Source organism: Rhinolophus sinicus, linkage group LG01 (genome assembly GCF_036562045.2).
Source record: "Rhinolophus sinicus isolate RSC01 linkage group LG01, ASM3656204v1, whole genome shotgun sequence".
Taxonomy (NCBI): domain Eukaryota; kingdom Metazoa; phylum Chordata; class Mammalia; order Chiroptera; family Rhinolophidae; genus Rhinolophus; species Rhinolophus sinicus.
The window spans coordinates 22031686-22046315 of record NC_133751.1 but is presented as its reverse complement, the minus strand read 5'-3'; the positions used below and the strand labels follow the sequence as shown (position 1 = coordinate 22046315).

Genomic DNA, 14630 nt, shown 5'->3' with positions numbered 1-14630 from the left:
AATGCCAGTTCCTGATGTTAACATAGACAGAGGAGACACGCATAATATGCAGCATTTATCAAGGTGATGTCAAAGGATGGTGAACTGGGACCTCAGTCTGGAATTATGATTTACAAAGGGCAAAGCAAGGCTTGTGAATGTAGAGGTCATTGAAGAAAAGAAAATTTATCATTAAAAATTTTTATCATAATGGAATTTTTTAAATATGTCATAAAACTTGAAAAGTCATTCTAAAAAGAGGATGTTCTAGAATTATATATCAACATTTTAAAAAGAATTTGAGGGGGAAAAATAATCTTCCAGTTTCCCCAGGCTATGACAAGTAAGTAATGATTTAATTAACTCTATGGTTTACTGTAGAAAAAATCTAGTCATATGACTTTTAAGAACATTTTAAGTTATGTATTAATATTTAATTCCCTTGTTTTATATTCGTGAGATTATCTTACACCACTTCCATATGTGGTAGCTATGAATCCCAATCTACAACCTTGAGTGTTCAAGAATAGTACTTTATTTCCTGTAACTCAGGAAATTATTTCTAATTCCAAGTCCCTTTCCCTTTAGTCACTCCGCTTTTCTCCCATCCCCAAGGCCATTCCATGGTTCCAGTATTTTGATTCAGTGCCGAGGCATTGTGGAAGGAGACACTTTCAAGTCACCAATCATTTCTCTTCACAGACATCTCTTAATCCTGACCACATGGCTGTTTCAGACCATCAGCTCTCTTCAGCTTCCATGCCTTGACTGGGACCCTGTCACTTTGAAAGGCTGTCTTTGTTTCTTCTTATTAGAATCACCATGCAGCCAGTTCTCGTTAGGATTTGTTTATCTTGCTCCCTCTACAGAGGCACTTCCTGGGAATCTCTACTGTTTGAGGATTCACAGTCCTCTTTTCCTCACTTCATTAATACCAAGGTAATTTCTTTTATAAGTCTGTGAGAGAAATGCTTCTTTAAAATGCGCTAGCTAGCCATATCTCTTCTCCTGTCCTGTGGGAACTCAGCTGCTCAGAGGCATGAGTCAATGGCTGCTGAGCTGGAGAGGAATTTAGTCAGCATAACTAGCATATTTTACAAGGCTGACACCAAGGAAACAACCCACAGAATTGGAGGACTAGTTAAAGACAAGAGAATTGAACAAATAAACACTTTCAGAATAATAAGAGTTATATTTCTCCTGTTGGATAAAGAAGGTACAAATGTGAAAGGAGAGAAAGGCTAGAATAAATTTGAGGTATCAGTGAAAACTTATGGGTTTTACTTATAAATAAAGATATATAGATATGTACATATGTGAGTAGGTATACATATACATATATTTTCTAACTGTCCTCTAAGAAGTCCTAAAAGCAATGGCACCCTAGAAATAATGACTATACACCTGGTTCCCAGATTGTGGTTTCTAAATCCATTTAACAATTTTAAAAAATTACTTTCCTGAGAAAATGGCTTATTCCAGGACTTGGGCAAGAAAACTATAAAATTAATCTAGAACATTCTTTCTATCATGACAGGAAGTAAGAGAGCTTATTCAAAGGGTGATAGGAACATTTAAAAAAAAAACAAAGGAGTTATCTGAAGGTGCCTCGATGACATTAAAACAGGGAAAAATTCAACATCAAAATAAATAGTGATAATTTATTATAGCCCGTTGAAAAATAGGAATGGAAGAGAAATCTCTACCTTACGGTAGAATACCAACACATGTAGAAGGAACAGAATTTCTTCTCCAAAGAAAGTATATGAATACCCAGTAAGCACATCCAAAGATGTTCAACACCATTTGTCTCTATTGAAATGCAAATAAAAACCACTATGAGATAATACTGCTGACCTACTATGATGGCTAAATTTAAAAAGAATATAATGAGTGTTGGTGCAAATGTGGAGAAACTGGAACTCTCATATATTGTTGGTGGAAATATAAAATTGTGCAGGCATTTTAGAGAATGTTTTGGCAGCTTCTCAAAATATTAAACATAGAATTACCATCTGACCAACAATTCTGCTGCTAGGTATATATCCCTCCCCCCAAAAAAAAAAAAAAAAAAAAACGAAAGAAAGAAAGAAAGAAAGAAAGAAAGAAAGAAAGAAAGAAAGAAAGAAAGAAAGAAAGAAAACATATGTCAACACAAAAACTTGTAAGCAAATATTCATGGCAGCATTATACATAATGGCCAAAGAGTGGAAACAACCCAAATATCCACCATCTGATAATGGAAGAGCAAAATGTGGTATATCTATACAATAGAAAATTATTTGTCAATAAAAAGAAATGAAGTACTGATCCAGGCTACAATATAGAAACCTTGAAAACAGTATGCAAAGTAAAAGAAGTTAGTTATAAAATGCCACTTATTGTATGATTCCACCTACATGAAATGTTCAGAATAGGCAAATCTATAGAGACAGAGAGTAGATTAGTGGTTGCGTGGGGTGAGGCAAAGGATGGAGGATTGCAGGGGAACTGCTAAGGGATACAGTGTTTCTTGTTGGAGTAATGAAAATGTTCTGCAATTGACTGTGGAGGTTATTGCACAACTCCGTGATACCTCAAATTTACACTACTAAATGCCATTGAAGGTCCACTTTAAGTGGATGAATGGCATGATATGTGAATTGTACCTAAATAAAGCTATAAAAGACATTTTCCAAAAAAACATTATACTTCTCACTTATATTTTTGTTTCTAATATTTTAAATATTAGAATGTGCAGCCTCATGAGATACCTTGGAAAAAAATTGTTCCCTTGAATCTTGAAATGTGGCAATGGAACAGTGAAACTGGAGTTCAAGATAACAAAACCATCTCAGAATGTCTCTCTGTAGCTCTCCTTTCCTTGCCTACACATCAATTTTAGCATTAGTCCCAGAAAAGATGATAAGTGTATTCTGATTGCAGAAAACATGGAAGAAATGCCCCACAGCTTTGTTACTTCACAAGTAAATTTCAGCCACTGTACCCTGTGGGCAGCAACCATTGGTTATGTCTTACTGTATCAACAATGTCAACTACATGTACAGTTTTAAAGTTTTCTTCGTTCCAGTAGCCTTTTTTTAAATATGTAAACTGCACCTAAAAAAATCTCTGGAAAAATATTTAACGTCTCCAGTATGTCATATAGCTTGTCTTTGGCTGCAGGCCAGTTATCTGGTTATATTATGGTATGTTATAATTACTCTGTGAACATATAACTGATGAGTGTAAACACGAAAAATCTCCATGCTTGTTACATTGTTAGTGACAACTTCATGACACTTCCTATAAAGCTTTTCCATTCTGCAAATATATTTTCAGTCAGAGTCAGTGTAATGTCAGCTGTCTAAGACTCAGTAAACTGTAAGCAATGAGTGAGGTAGAAGCATGGAATTCATCACTATTTAATTCTGCTGTTGAATTTATTTTTAAGCAAAAAAACCTAGTCACTCTCCATGTCCCATATATAAGGTATAAACATAATAATTTTAATAACATTACTAATGATGTTATGCAAAGCAGAACAAAATTATGGAAAACCTTTTCCCTTATGTTTTCTTGTAGAACTTTGTAGCTAAGATCAACATCTCAGGAAAATCTCAGAAATTCTTTATCTTCATTGCTGAAAGTGCTGAGCAGGAATATACAGCAATAATTTTGACAAACTCTGGATTAAATGATTAGCCTCCATAGATTCAGAACTGAAGGAATTATCTTCTTAAATCATTTGTTTAGAATCTACTGTTGTGAGGTTTAATTAATATCAACCAAATATGCTTTGGTTGGACATGCTGTTCATAATTCATTTTCACAAGATGTGAAATGAACAACTAAGACATTTGCTTGAAAGATTCATGTCCTAATTGATATCCTAATTATAAGTAAATAATTAAAAATCAAAAATATTTTAAAGTCGTTTAATACTGTAAATGATATTCCTTACTTTAATTACTTGAAGTTCTTGATCACTCTGAATATAAAATTTTATCATAATTAATTAGTAAAAAATTTTAACTTTAAAATAATATCTATACATTTCAACTGATTAATGGATTTCTCAACAGAAAACACTTAAGGGGATTTTCTACTTTCAACTTACATCTATATGTTCTATTCATCTATAATGCATATTCAGATGTCAAAAATAAATTCCAATGATATACCAGGTCTGTGTTCCTGAAGTTGATTGAATGTGATGATAACCTATGTGAACAAATGATTGTTGATAACATACTAATTGAATATGAAAAAAATGATACTGTATTAGGCATTCACTATTTGGTATCACAAATTCAAAAGCCAAACCCAAGGCTGATGAGATATTTGTTGCCAATCATCAAGACCAAAGTTGACAACGCCCAGGTGAAGCATGCCACCCAAGATTCTTTGAAAATTTGCCAGGCATTGGCCAGGCCACCTGGACATTCCTGAGCAGGTGTGAACTTTACAGTTTGCTTGAAACAGTTACACACATACACAGAGAGGTATCCTTAATGTCTTTTACTTGATATAGCCAACACCACTAATATTTATTTTCTTGTAAAGCCACAAAAATTGGCAAGTAATAACTGCTTTCTCTTACACATCCAGTTTCAAGAAACAATAATATCTTCAAATTGCAAGAGATACTTTTCAATCTAATCTCCTCCACTTTTCTATTTACTGCCCTTTTTATTGTATTTCATTCAGTTACTAAAATTGACTGATTCCCATCAACTGAGCTGTTGAAATAGACACCAGCAGAAGGCAACTTGCATTTGGTTCTGTTTATATTCAAATTGGACACATGGGGGAATTCAGAACTATTAGTTGGTAGGTTTCCGAAGAGAAGGTGAAAAACATGAATCTGTGTGACTTAAATAGTTTTGAATACATTTTGGAGAAAATATTTATTCTATCTCTTTCGTGCACACTAAAGCTTTTGAAGGTAAAATACCCATTCTTAAAACCAACATTCTCCTTTCCTCTCCTCTTACCTTGTCCACTTTATGTCCATGTATCTCCGCAAAATGCAGGCTTTCTATTGACTTCGAAGCAAGGTCTAAATCCTGATGCATTCTGCAATCTAGAGAGTGGAGGCAGATTTCAATATTGGCTTCATCCATTTTATTGGCTTCATCATAAACATATTTTATTTCAAACTCAGTCAATACTTAAGGCAAGGCAAGAAAAATTCCCAGAGTAAAATACATCTTAAACTCTGAACCACGAAAGTGAACATACAGGGAATAGATAGATCTCTTTAAGTGTTTTGTCGATGCCAGCGTTAGTATTGCCACTGAGCTTTATAAAATTTTTAGGACTTAGTTTTATTGGGTATTTTTTATAGAAGCTTTGGAGGTAAATTTAAGTTATTGTTATCAATCAGAGTGTGAAACTATTTTTAAAAGTCTGAGTTCTCATTTGATAAAAGTTTAAGAATTATAACTTGCCCCCCACCATCATCCCAGAGTGTCCACGCAGATTTTCCCATCCTCCCTTTTGAATCCCCCACAAGATACATCCATTGTGTCTTAATGCCGACCAAAACTCTTACTGAGCTGCCTTAATCATATTTCCCTTGGCATGGAGCAACTCTGAAAAGGATATGGGATGAATAAGAAAACATTCATGATTTTTACAAAGTAAACCCACGGGTTTGTTTTAAAAACAAACACCAAGTGTTGTTTCAGGAAAGTCTTGCCATTTCAGTTGAAGTTGTAAAGGAAAAACATTTTTGACATCACTATCACATATTGGGTTTATAATGCACCGTCCAAACATAACCTTTCTTATTTTCTCTTTTTAAGGAAAAAATGTGTATATATATATGTACACACACACACACACACACACACACACACACACACACACACACTGGAGGTGCCAAAAAAAGTATACACATGACTTCTGCTCATCTTTTATTATCGGTATACATTGAGTATTACAATTTTAATAGAGTTTTTTCCTTAAAATGTATATACGTTTTTTGGCACCCACTGTATATACATACTTATATATAAATATACACAATATATGAGTGTGTGTTTAAAACAATATTCACTTAACAAAAAGAAGCATGAAACAAAAAACACTGAGCAAATATACATGGATTAAATCAGAGTTTAGAAAAACAGTTCCCAGGGATTTCAAGGCTCTAAAAAGAAGGCTGCTTAACCTTATGGAAAACAAGATTAGCTCCACACTGGCCAACTGAACAGTATAGCAAAGCAGAGTGAAATAAGGAACATATAAAAGGAAAGTGCTATAGAAGTGGGTCATTTTGGGGAGTCATGCAGGCAGTTTTATCACATAGCTATGTATCTCAGGAACTACAAATTTATTTATTAGGAAATAAAATCTTACAATGGAGAACCAATGAAATATTCATTTACCAGTATTTATACTGACCATTAATTGGAATTTAACAATGCTCTTCACACAAAAGGATTCTTCTGGAACTTTGCATTCTAATTGTCTCTTACTAAATCTACATGACAATACTCAAGTTACCTCCTCTTCCAAGAAATGCTGTTTGATTAGTTAGAATCTCCTCCTCCGTGTTCCACTACCATCAGTATACACCTTCATCATTGCATTTCTCATCTTATAATTTTTTGTTTAACTCTGTTTTCTCCACTAGACTACAGTCAGTTTGAAAATACAGTTACATCTTCTCCATTTTTGTATATACAGTGCATAAACCAAAGTAACACCTCATTCAGTGTTTGTTGAATGAATGCATAGTGGCAATGCCAGGAAAAGACAAAGCATCCAGAAACTACTACTGAGAGTGTGCTCACCGTGTATCTAGCCCTGTGTTAGACACTTAAGTATTTCACTCATTTATCTCTCACATCAACACAGTAAAGTGCCTATTTTATGTATGAAGATGCTCAAGAGTTAAAAGATTGAGTACCATGCTCTGGTCCTCACAACTAGTAAGTGATGGAGTTTAGAGTTTAAATCCAGGTGTGATTCCAAAGATCACTGTTCTCCTCCTAAACCCTGTCTCCAAGGGGTAGACTCAGCTTTAGGAACTAGATTAGAGAATTTAAATTTAAAAAAAAAAATTTAAAAGGTAACGTTCTACAGAGACCGCCAAGAAACAGCTTTATATCCTTAAAGCACCTTGCTTTTGTTTCTTGTTTATCTGTGCGTCATCAAACACTACCGTTCTAAATAGTTCCCTCCTTTTGATGTAGGATAATTTCTTTGACTTAAGCTTGGTTTCCCTCCTCTTTGAAGGTTCATGAGAAGTCCGTTCTTCTATTCATTTTGAAAGGACTTCCGATGTACAGGGTTGACATTACAGCATTCGTTTCATGGTACATTATCCGCACTGGCCCACACACACCCACATTCACTTCATCATTCCGTTCTATTCCCATAGTCCATGCCTTTTCTCCTCCTGCCAGGCAAACATTCTAGTGGACTTACCAGTCTTTGTGTTGGTATGTGTTCTTTCAAAATGTATGTTTTTGGTGCAAATATATTTTTTAATTCATATAAATTAGTTTTGCTGTGCATCTTATTCTCTTTACTTTTTTTAATGAACATTATATTTTAAAAATAGATCTTTGGTGATAGGTATACATTTAATACATTGCTCCATAGTGTGCATCTAATTTTCTATCAGCACCGCCTGGAAACAGTCTTACCTACCTCACTTGTCCTATTTGTCAAAGATATGGAAACCAAATAAATAGAAAGGAAAAGAAATTCAGTGTCACGTTCTTTCACCAATGGAGATTTTAAAAAGGTACATATAATATGTTACATTAAGGAAGTACTTTGGGTGTACTTGTGCTACACATGCCCAGAACATTCACGTACTCATATTTAGGGATTTTGTAAGGATATTTCTTTGTATGTAACATACAGCATGAGGTGGAAGAATTACAAAGACTAGGGGATAATAAAATAATATAAACTAGAGAGGGGTTATGGAGAGACTACAAGGACTAAAATAAAAGTTGTGTGGGGTTTTTTGTTTGTTTTAAATCACTTACAAATACTAACATTTACTTTGGAGACAAGCAGGTATCATTTAAACAAGTTTTACAGGTTTTCTTTATAATCACTTTAATTTCATCATCCTTTAAAAAGGTAAGTTTATGGAGCACTAATTTCAATACAGGCATTTTAATCTAATTTTGATAACACAGCAAGTTTAAAGTTAACCCAATTTATTGACAAGAATATTAAGATATTGAGTGATATGCAAAAAGTTACAGAGCTAAGGCAAGGCAGACCTTGATTCAAACCTAGAGTTGAATGAGCACAGGCTTTGGTCAGAAATACTTGGCTCAAATCTCAACTCTGCTATCAATTATCTGACATTTGGCTAGTTACATACATGCTCTGTGCCATATTCGTAATCTGTAGAGTGAAGGTATTGATGCCCATTTAAAGAATTGCTGTGGCTATTAGAAAAGATGTACTGTCCAGCACAGTGTCTGAAACATAATTGGCATTTATTCATTCTTACTAAGCTATCACACTTCATGGAATAAATGGCCTTAGAACTCATGCCTTTGGGGCATAAATTCAGAACTTGTTCTAGAAGATAGTTACATCTTTAAATAATCTTTAAAACATGCAATATACTTACTATATACTTCCAAAGCATCAGATGTCTAATCTAATATATTTTGTGTCTTTATTTGTCCTGTTCTCTCTTCCCAATACCTACTGACCAGAGTAATCTTCCTTCTGGTCTTTGGCCTTGATTGTATTACTAATTTTCTCAGAGAAGCACCATATTTAAAACCCTTCACAACCTAAACTCCACCTACTTTCCAAATTTATCTGCTTCTAATGCTTGGACTTCAGCTTGGGAAAGGTCTGGTATTTATCTTGCCTTCACTTTTACTCATCAATTCACTTGCTCCCACACGGCAATATCTCTGCCTCTTCATTTCAAATTTTCATCCATTCTTCAAGGCCATTAAAGCTTTTGCCTTCCTTTTAACTTGATGTGTGTAAGACAGAGCTCCTTTGAACCTTTGGACAAAAATCTTTCCTCTTTTTATATGGTAATTTATATAGAACTTCAAATTGTAGATATTTATATTCTTCACTCATTCTCTCTGATTATAGCTTCTTGAAGACAAGAACCATCTTACTCATTTCTTGTCTGCTACTCCACCTAGTATGTAAGACCTTATACACAGTTGGTACTTAGTAAATATTAGTTCAACATGAACTAAAAAGCTTGAAGGTTTTCATTCCTGGGATGCTAGAAATGTGTTTCTGAAACTACTTTAATCTTCCAGGTAACTTATATAAAAGCAAAATTAAATTTCAAGGAGATGATCAAGAACAATTGACGAATAAAAGAGTTAAGCTTTCAGGAAGCAGTGAGAGCATTCATTTTCTTCACTAGCCAAGATAGACTCGGCAATGCAATTAAAAGCTATTGAAGTGAGCTGGGATCCTTGGTGAAACAACATCGCACAGTATCTCACAGAAGCTCTAAGTCATCACAGTACAGTGGGTTAAAGCATTTTCCACTTGGAATCCAAGGCAACTTAAAAGGATTATTGATTTTTTCCTCTACTTATAAATGAGACTCACATATTAGGAGTGAGAGCTGCAGACACAACATAATGACCTTTCTACTTGGCTTCTTTTTCCTAACATAAACAGAATTACTTTCAGTGGTTAAGAGGATATTAAGCAGTAAATCTTGTAATTGTGTGTGTGTGTGTGACTGTCTGTACCTTGAGAGCAAAAATTAGAAGCCATGTTTTTAACTTTAAAAATATCAGTTCTGTTCATTTGGCATTACACACCCCAACATCGAATTGTGTGTTCTCTTCCGGCTCTGGTGTTGAGAAGTTTTATGTTTGTTCATGCCTCAGCACTATTACACAAGTTCAGCTTGAAACAATGACTTTATTGAAGACATAAGACCTTGCTTGACCTTGTTTTAGATGTAAGATTTAAAATAAACTTATTGATTCTTGTCATGTTATCTTAAGGAGAAATATTCTAACATATGAAACAGTGGGGGAACCCATATTAAAGTGGCCCTGAAACAAAAACTATGAGCTTGACAGTCATTAAAATCAGATTTTGTTTTGTACCTGTCAGATTTCACCATCATGATTTAATTAGGGACTTTCTGAAAACAAGTTGAGGCTTGATGAGTTTCCTGTTTTTTAGTACTAGTTCCTTTCTCAGGGATTTAAAATAACTGTTTTCTCAAACTTTTCACTCTTTGGGGGTGACCTCTTTAAATCAAATCATTTCTCTGTTTGTTTTCGTTTTGTTTTGTTTTCCTCCTAGCTATTTAGTGAGATCTATTATGCCCTATAACACTAGAATGGTAACATGCTCCTGTGTGGTCATCCACACCTAATTCACTACATGTAATAGAGGACATTTTTATGATTTGAAAGTACTAAGTAGATACTTGCTCTGTCTAAACATACTATACCACACACACACACACACACACACACATACACACACACACACACACACACACACACACACACACACACACACACAGAGCCAGTAGTTATATCTGAATTTCTCCAACTGATAATCTGTTCAGTTGAGTTCAGTTTGTTCAGCAACAAATACATATTTCACAGACTATCTGGCAGTCATTTTCTTAGGTATTAGAGTTAAAAGATAATAATATTCTGCAATATACCCAGCATTAATTGTGTACCAAGCACAGAGCTAAATGTGTGTGTGTATGTATGTGTATATATGTATATATATACATATATACACATAAATATATATATTTTTTTCCTCTCTCTCACTTCATGTTTACAATATCACTATGAGGTAGGTACTATTATAATCTGCATTTCTTTGTATGAAGAAAGTGAGGTTCTGAGAGTTAATTAACGTAACTTAGCTGAGGTCACAGAGCCTGTAAGTGCAAAAATGAAAAGGTTTTTCTGATTCCAAAGGTCAGGCTCTACCTAAAATTACTTCTATGAATAAGACAGTCCCTGTGTAAGTGGTTGATGGTCAGGGACAAAATAGAAGTAACTTTAAAAATATTGAACAGAGCCTTCAATTCTGGCAAGAATTCCATTTTTACAGATAAGAAACCAGGTTCAGAGAATTTTTTAACTTTCCAAGCATATAAACTTGGTGTGTCAGTTATCAAATTGTAATGTCTCAGCTTCAAATGCATTATTCACTGCCGACCACTTAATAATAGAAATAGAACCTGTGTATTAGTTGTCTAGAACTGCCATAATAAAGTACGATAGACTGGATGATTTAAACCACAGAACTTATTTTCTCACAAGTCTGGAGGCTAGAAGTCCATGATCAAGGTGTCAGCAGGAAAGATCAAAGAGCTTTCATTCTGAGGCCTCTCTATGGCTTACAGGTGGCCATGTACTCTGTGTCTTTACTTGGTCTTTTCTCTGTGTGTGTCTGTGTCCTAATCCCTTTTTATAAGGACGTCAGTCAACACCTATTTTAATGATCTCATTTAACCTTAATTACCACTTTAGAAACTCCAAATAGAGTCACATTCTGAGGCATGGGAAATGAGGGCTTCCACATATCAATTTGGAGGCGACACAATTCCACCTATAACGCCCTGTAAATGTTTCTCCTTTGCAGCATGCATGATATTAAGCTTTGTCAGTAGAAGATGCTGAGGGCACACTAGCAAGAAAAGGGGTTTCTCTTCCTGATTCTGGTGTGTTCCTCTAGATAGGCTCCTGCAGCATAGCAGCACAGCTTCGGCAGCACCCGGCTCTTGCAGCATGTGTGGCTTTCCAGACCATGGTTCCAGCAGTACCAACCAGGCAGGAGTAGCACATAGCATGTCCCCATGAACATCTTCTACCAGCTTCCTCTTTGGGAGCTTGTTAGTGAAGAATCACCAGAATGACACCTACTGTGAACAGCTTTTCCAGACCCTCTTGGGTCGCTGAAGAGCAGAAGCCTGCTAGCCCAGTATTTCCCCCATAAAAGGCTTTCCCAGGCATACCCAAGGAGCAGTTTTACAGAGAGTCCTGTGGCACAGCATCTGTCCAGGGCAGCTTCCCCCAGCACCATAGAGAGTGGCTTCCCAGCAAACACTGCCAATATGGCATCTCCCTATGCATGGCTTCCCCTGGAAGCCACCCAGAACCCTCTTAGATGGCCTTGCAGCCTCAGCTAACATCTCTGCCATCCAGCAAGCCATGGCTGCATCGTCTCCAATGAAGTCTGGATCTCAGTCCTGGGGTAGGAGGAGTTTGCTAGATTTTTTTTAACTTCCTTGAGCATTCTTTCTTATCCCTAGGAGTAGTGGTTGATTCCTATATCTGTTATTCCTCTATTCTTTAGAGTATTTTGCTCAGCACTCATCAAGCTTTTGTTACTCCAATCCCCTGTTAATAATTATATTGTTTCTTCTCCAAATAACTTTGTGGTTTCTGTCTCCTGGTTATACCCTAACTGATACAACTGATAAGTGTCAGGCCCATTACTCAGATATTCCTTTAAAAAAGAATAATGCATAGGTTCTCTAAAGGTTGGAAAGTAAATTGTAAACCTGTTATTCTTTCCAGAGGATAAGATCATCTATCTAGAAAACCCACAGAATTGCCAGAAAAGCTAACAGAACTAACAAGAGCATTCAATAGACTGGCTAGCTCAAGCAAATAAATAGCATTCTTTATGTCTCCAATAAACATAAAAAATAATAAATAAATAAGATTAATAAACATTGTAAAAGAGTCAATTCACCACAACTTAAATTCAATAAAATTTCATTCAGAATCTTAAAAAAATTTGGGGGGGAATTTGAAAAATTATATTTAAATAAAATAATAAGGATTGGTAAAGTGTTAAATCATCTTTCAGAAACAAATGCAATGAGTAAGGACACAGTCTAACATATATTGATAAAACTTAAATCCAAAATAATTAAAATAATATGATATTGCAGAACAGAAAAGAAGACCACTAAAATAAAAAAGCAGATGCCAGTAGGAAAACCATGAATGTGTAAGAAATTGTTATATGGTAAAAGTAAATCACAGAGAAAGTGAATAAAATATATTGTTATGTACACGACTTTGGGAGAGCTGGCACACTCTAAAGAGAAAATAAAACTGAACTCATGCTTTATACTATGCACAAAGAAAAATTCAGAAGAATTACTGAGTTAAATGCAAAAGGTAAATTTATAGACCCAACAGAAAAAAATGTAGTAGAATATCTTTGTGAGCTGTGGCTGAAGAAGACTTCAAGAAGCACAAATGCTACAGAAAACATAACGGGACTGTGTTGAAATCTAAATTTTCTATTCAAAAAAGTCCACTATACATCAGGTTAAATGAGTAGATTATAAACTGAGGAAATATTTGCAATGTCTATAATTGACAATGGATTAAGAGCCAAAATATACCAAGAGCTCCTGAAAAACACACAAAATGACAAAACCCAAGAGAAATTTTAGACAAGGGATATAAATAGGGAGTGCGTAAAAGAAGATGCCCTAGCCTATCACAAGATGCTCAAAATTACCAATTATCAGAAAAATAAAAATTTAAAGAATATTGACATACCACTTCCCATCTATCAAAATGGCAACAAGTAAAAACCTGGATAATACCAAGTACTGTCTAGGATGTGAGGAGATGAGAACTTTCATGTACAACTGGTGGGAATGTAAAATGACTTAATTATTATCAAAAGCAATCTGGAATTCTTTTTAAATTAATTATGTATTTGACCCATGATACAATGACCCCATTCTTAGGTAAATATATAAGAACCCTGTTGTACAAATCTGTGAGAGGACACATACAATGATTATCATCTAGACATTGTTTGCATTAGTAGAAAATTAGAGATAAACTAATTGTTTATTCCTAAGGGAATCATTAATTAAACTGTGGCAGTTGCATACTTGAGAATGCCATGTAGAAGGAAGAAGCAAAAATCTCTGAAGCACTGAGAGATCTTAAAATTATAGACTTGAATAAACATAGTAAAAATATAGCACATTGCCATTTATGAAAATTTATAAACAACTAAGGCTATTTTTTAGGATTGAAACTTTGTAAGACTATATAAAGAGAGTATCAAAAATATGTATACACATTTTAAGAAAGGAAAACTGTATTAAAATTGTAATACTCAATGTATACCAATACCAAAAGATGAACACAGTCATGTTTGACTTCTGTAATTACAAGAGGTGCTCAAAGTGGTGACCATCAGCATCCAGACACTTCTGATTACGGCGAACTACTGCTTGAGCAACGTTGACCAAAGTGTCCACTTGTATACACTTTTTGGCATCCCCAGTATGAGTATGTAACTTTGAAAATGAATGCCTCAAAAAACAATCAAAGTAGTATGGTTCTGGCAAAAAGATAGACAAATAGACAATAGAATAGAATAGAGAGTCCAGAAATAAACACTCATGTGTGTAGTCAATTGATCTTCGACAAGGATGCTAAGACCACTCAATAGGAAAAGGACAATCAACAAATGGTGTTGAGAAAATTGGATATTCACATGCAAAAGAATGAAGTTGGACCTTTACCTTACACAATATGAAAAATTAACTCAAAATGAATTGAAGACCTAAATGTAAGATCTAACACTGTAAAACTCTTAAAAGAAAAAAACGGGGAAAGAAATGTAAAAACCTCATGACATTGGATTTGGCAATGATTTATGTGCTA

General features: G+C 34.7%; 1 long non-coding RNA gene across 1 annotated transcript in view; it reads right to left on the bottom strand.

The window, feature by feature from the left end:
• Window positions 1–14630, bottom strand: part of LOC141570216 (uncharacterized) — a 251642-nt gene that overhangs the window by 175735 nt on the left and 61277 nt on the right. Inside the window, exon 3 of the long non-coding RNA XR_012494225.1 lies at window positions 4956–5044. This is a non-coding gene — a long non-coding RNA (uncharacterized LOC141570216). The remainder of the gene's footprint in view (window positions 1–4955; window positions 5045–14630) is intronic.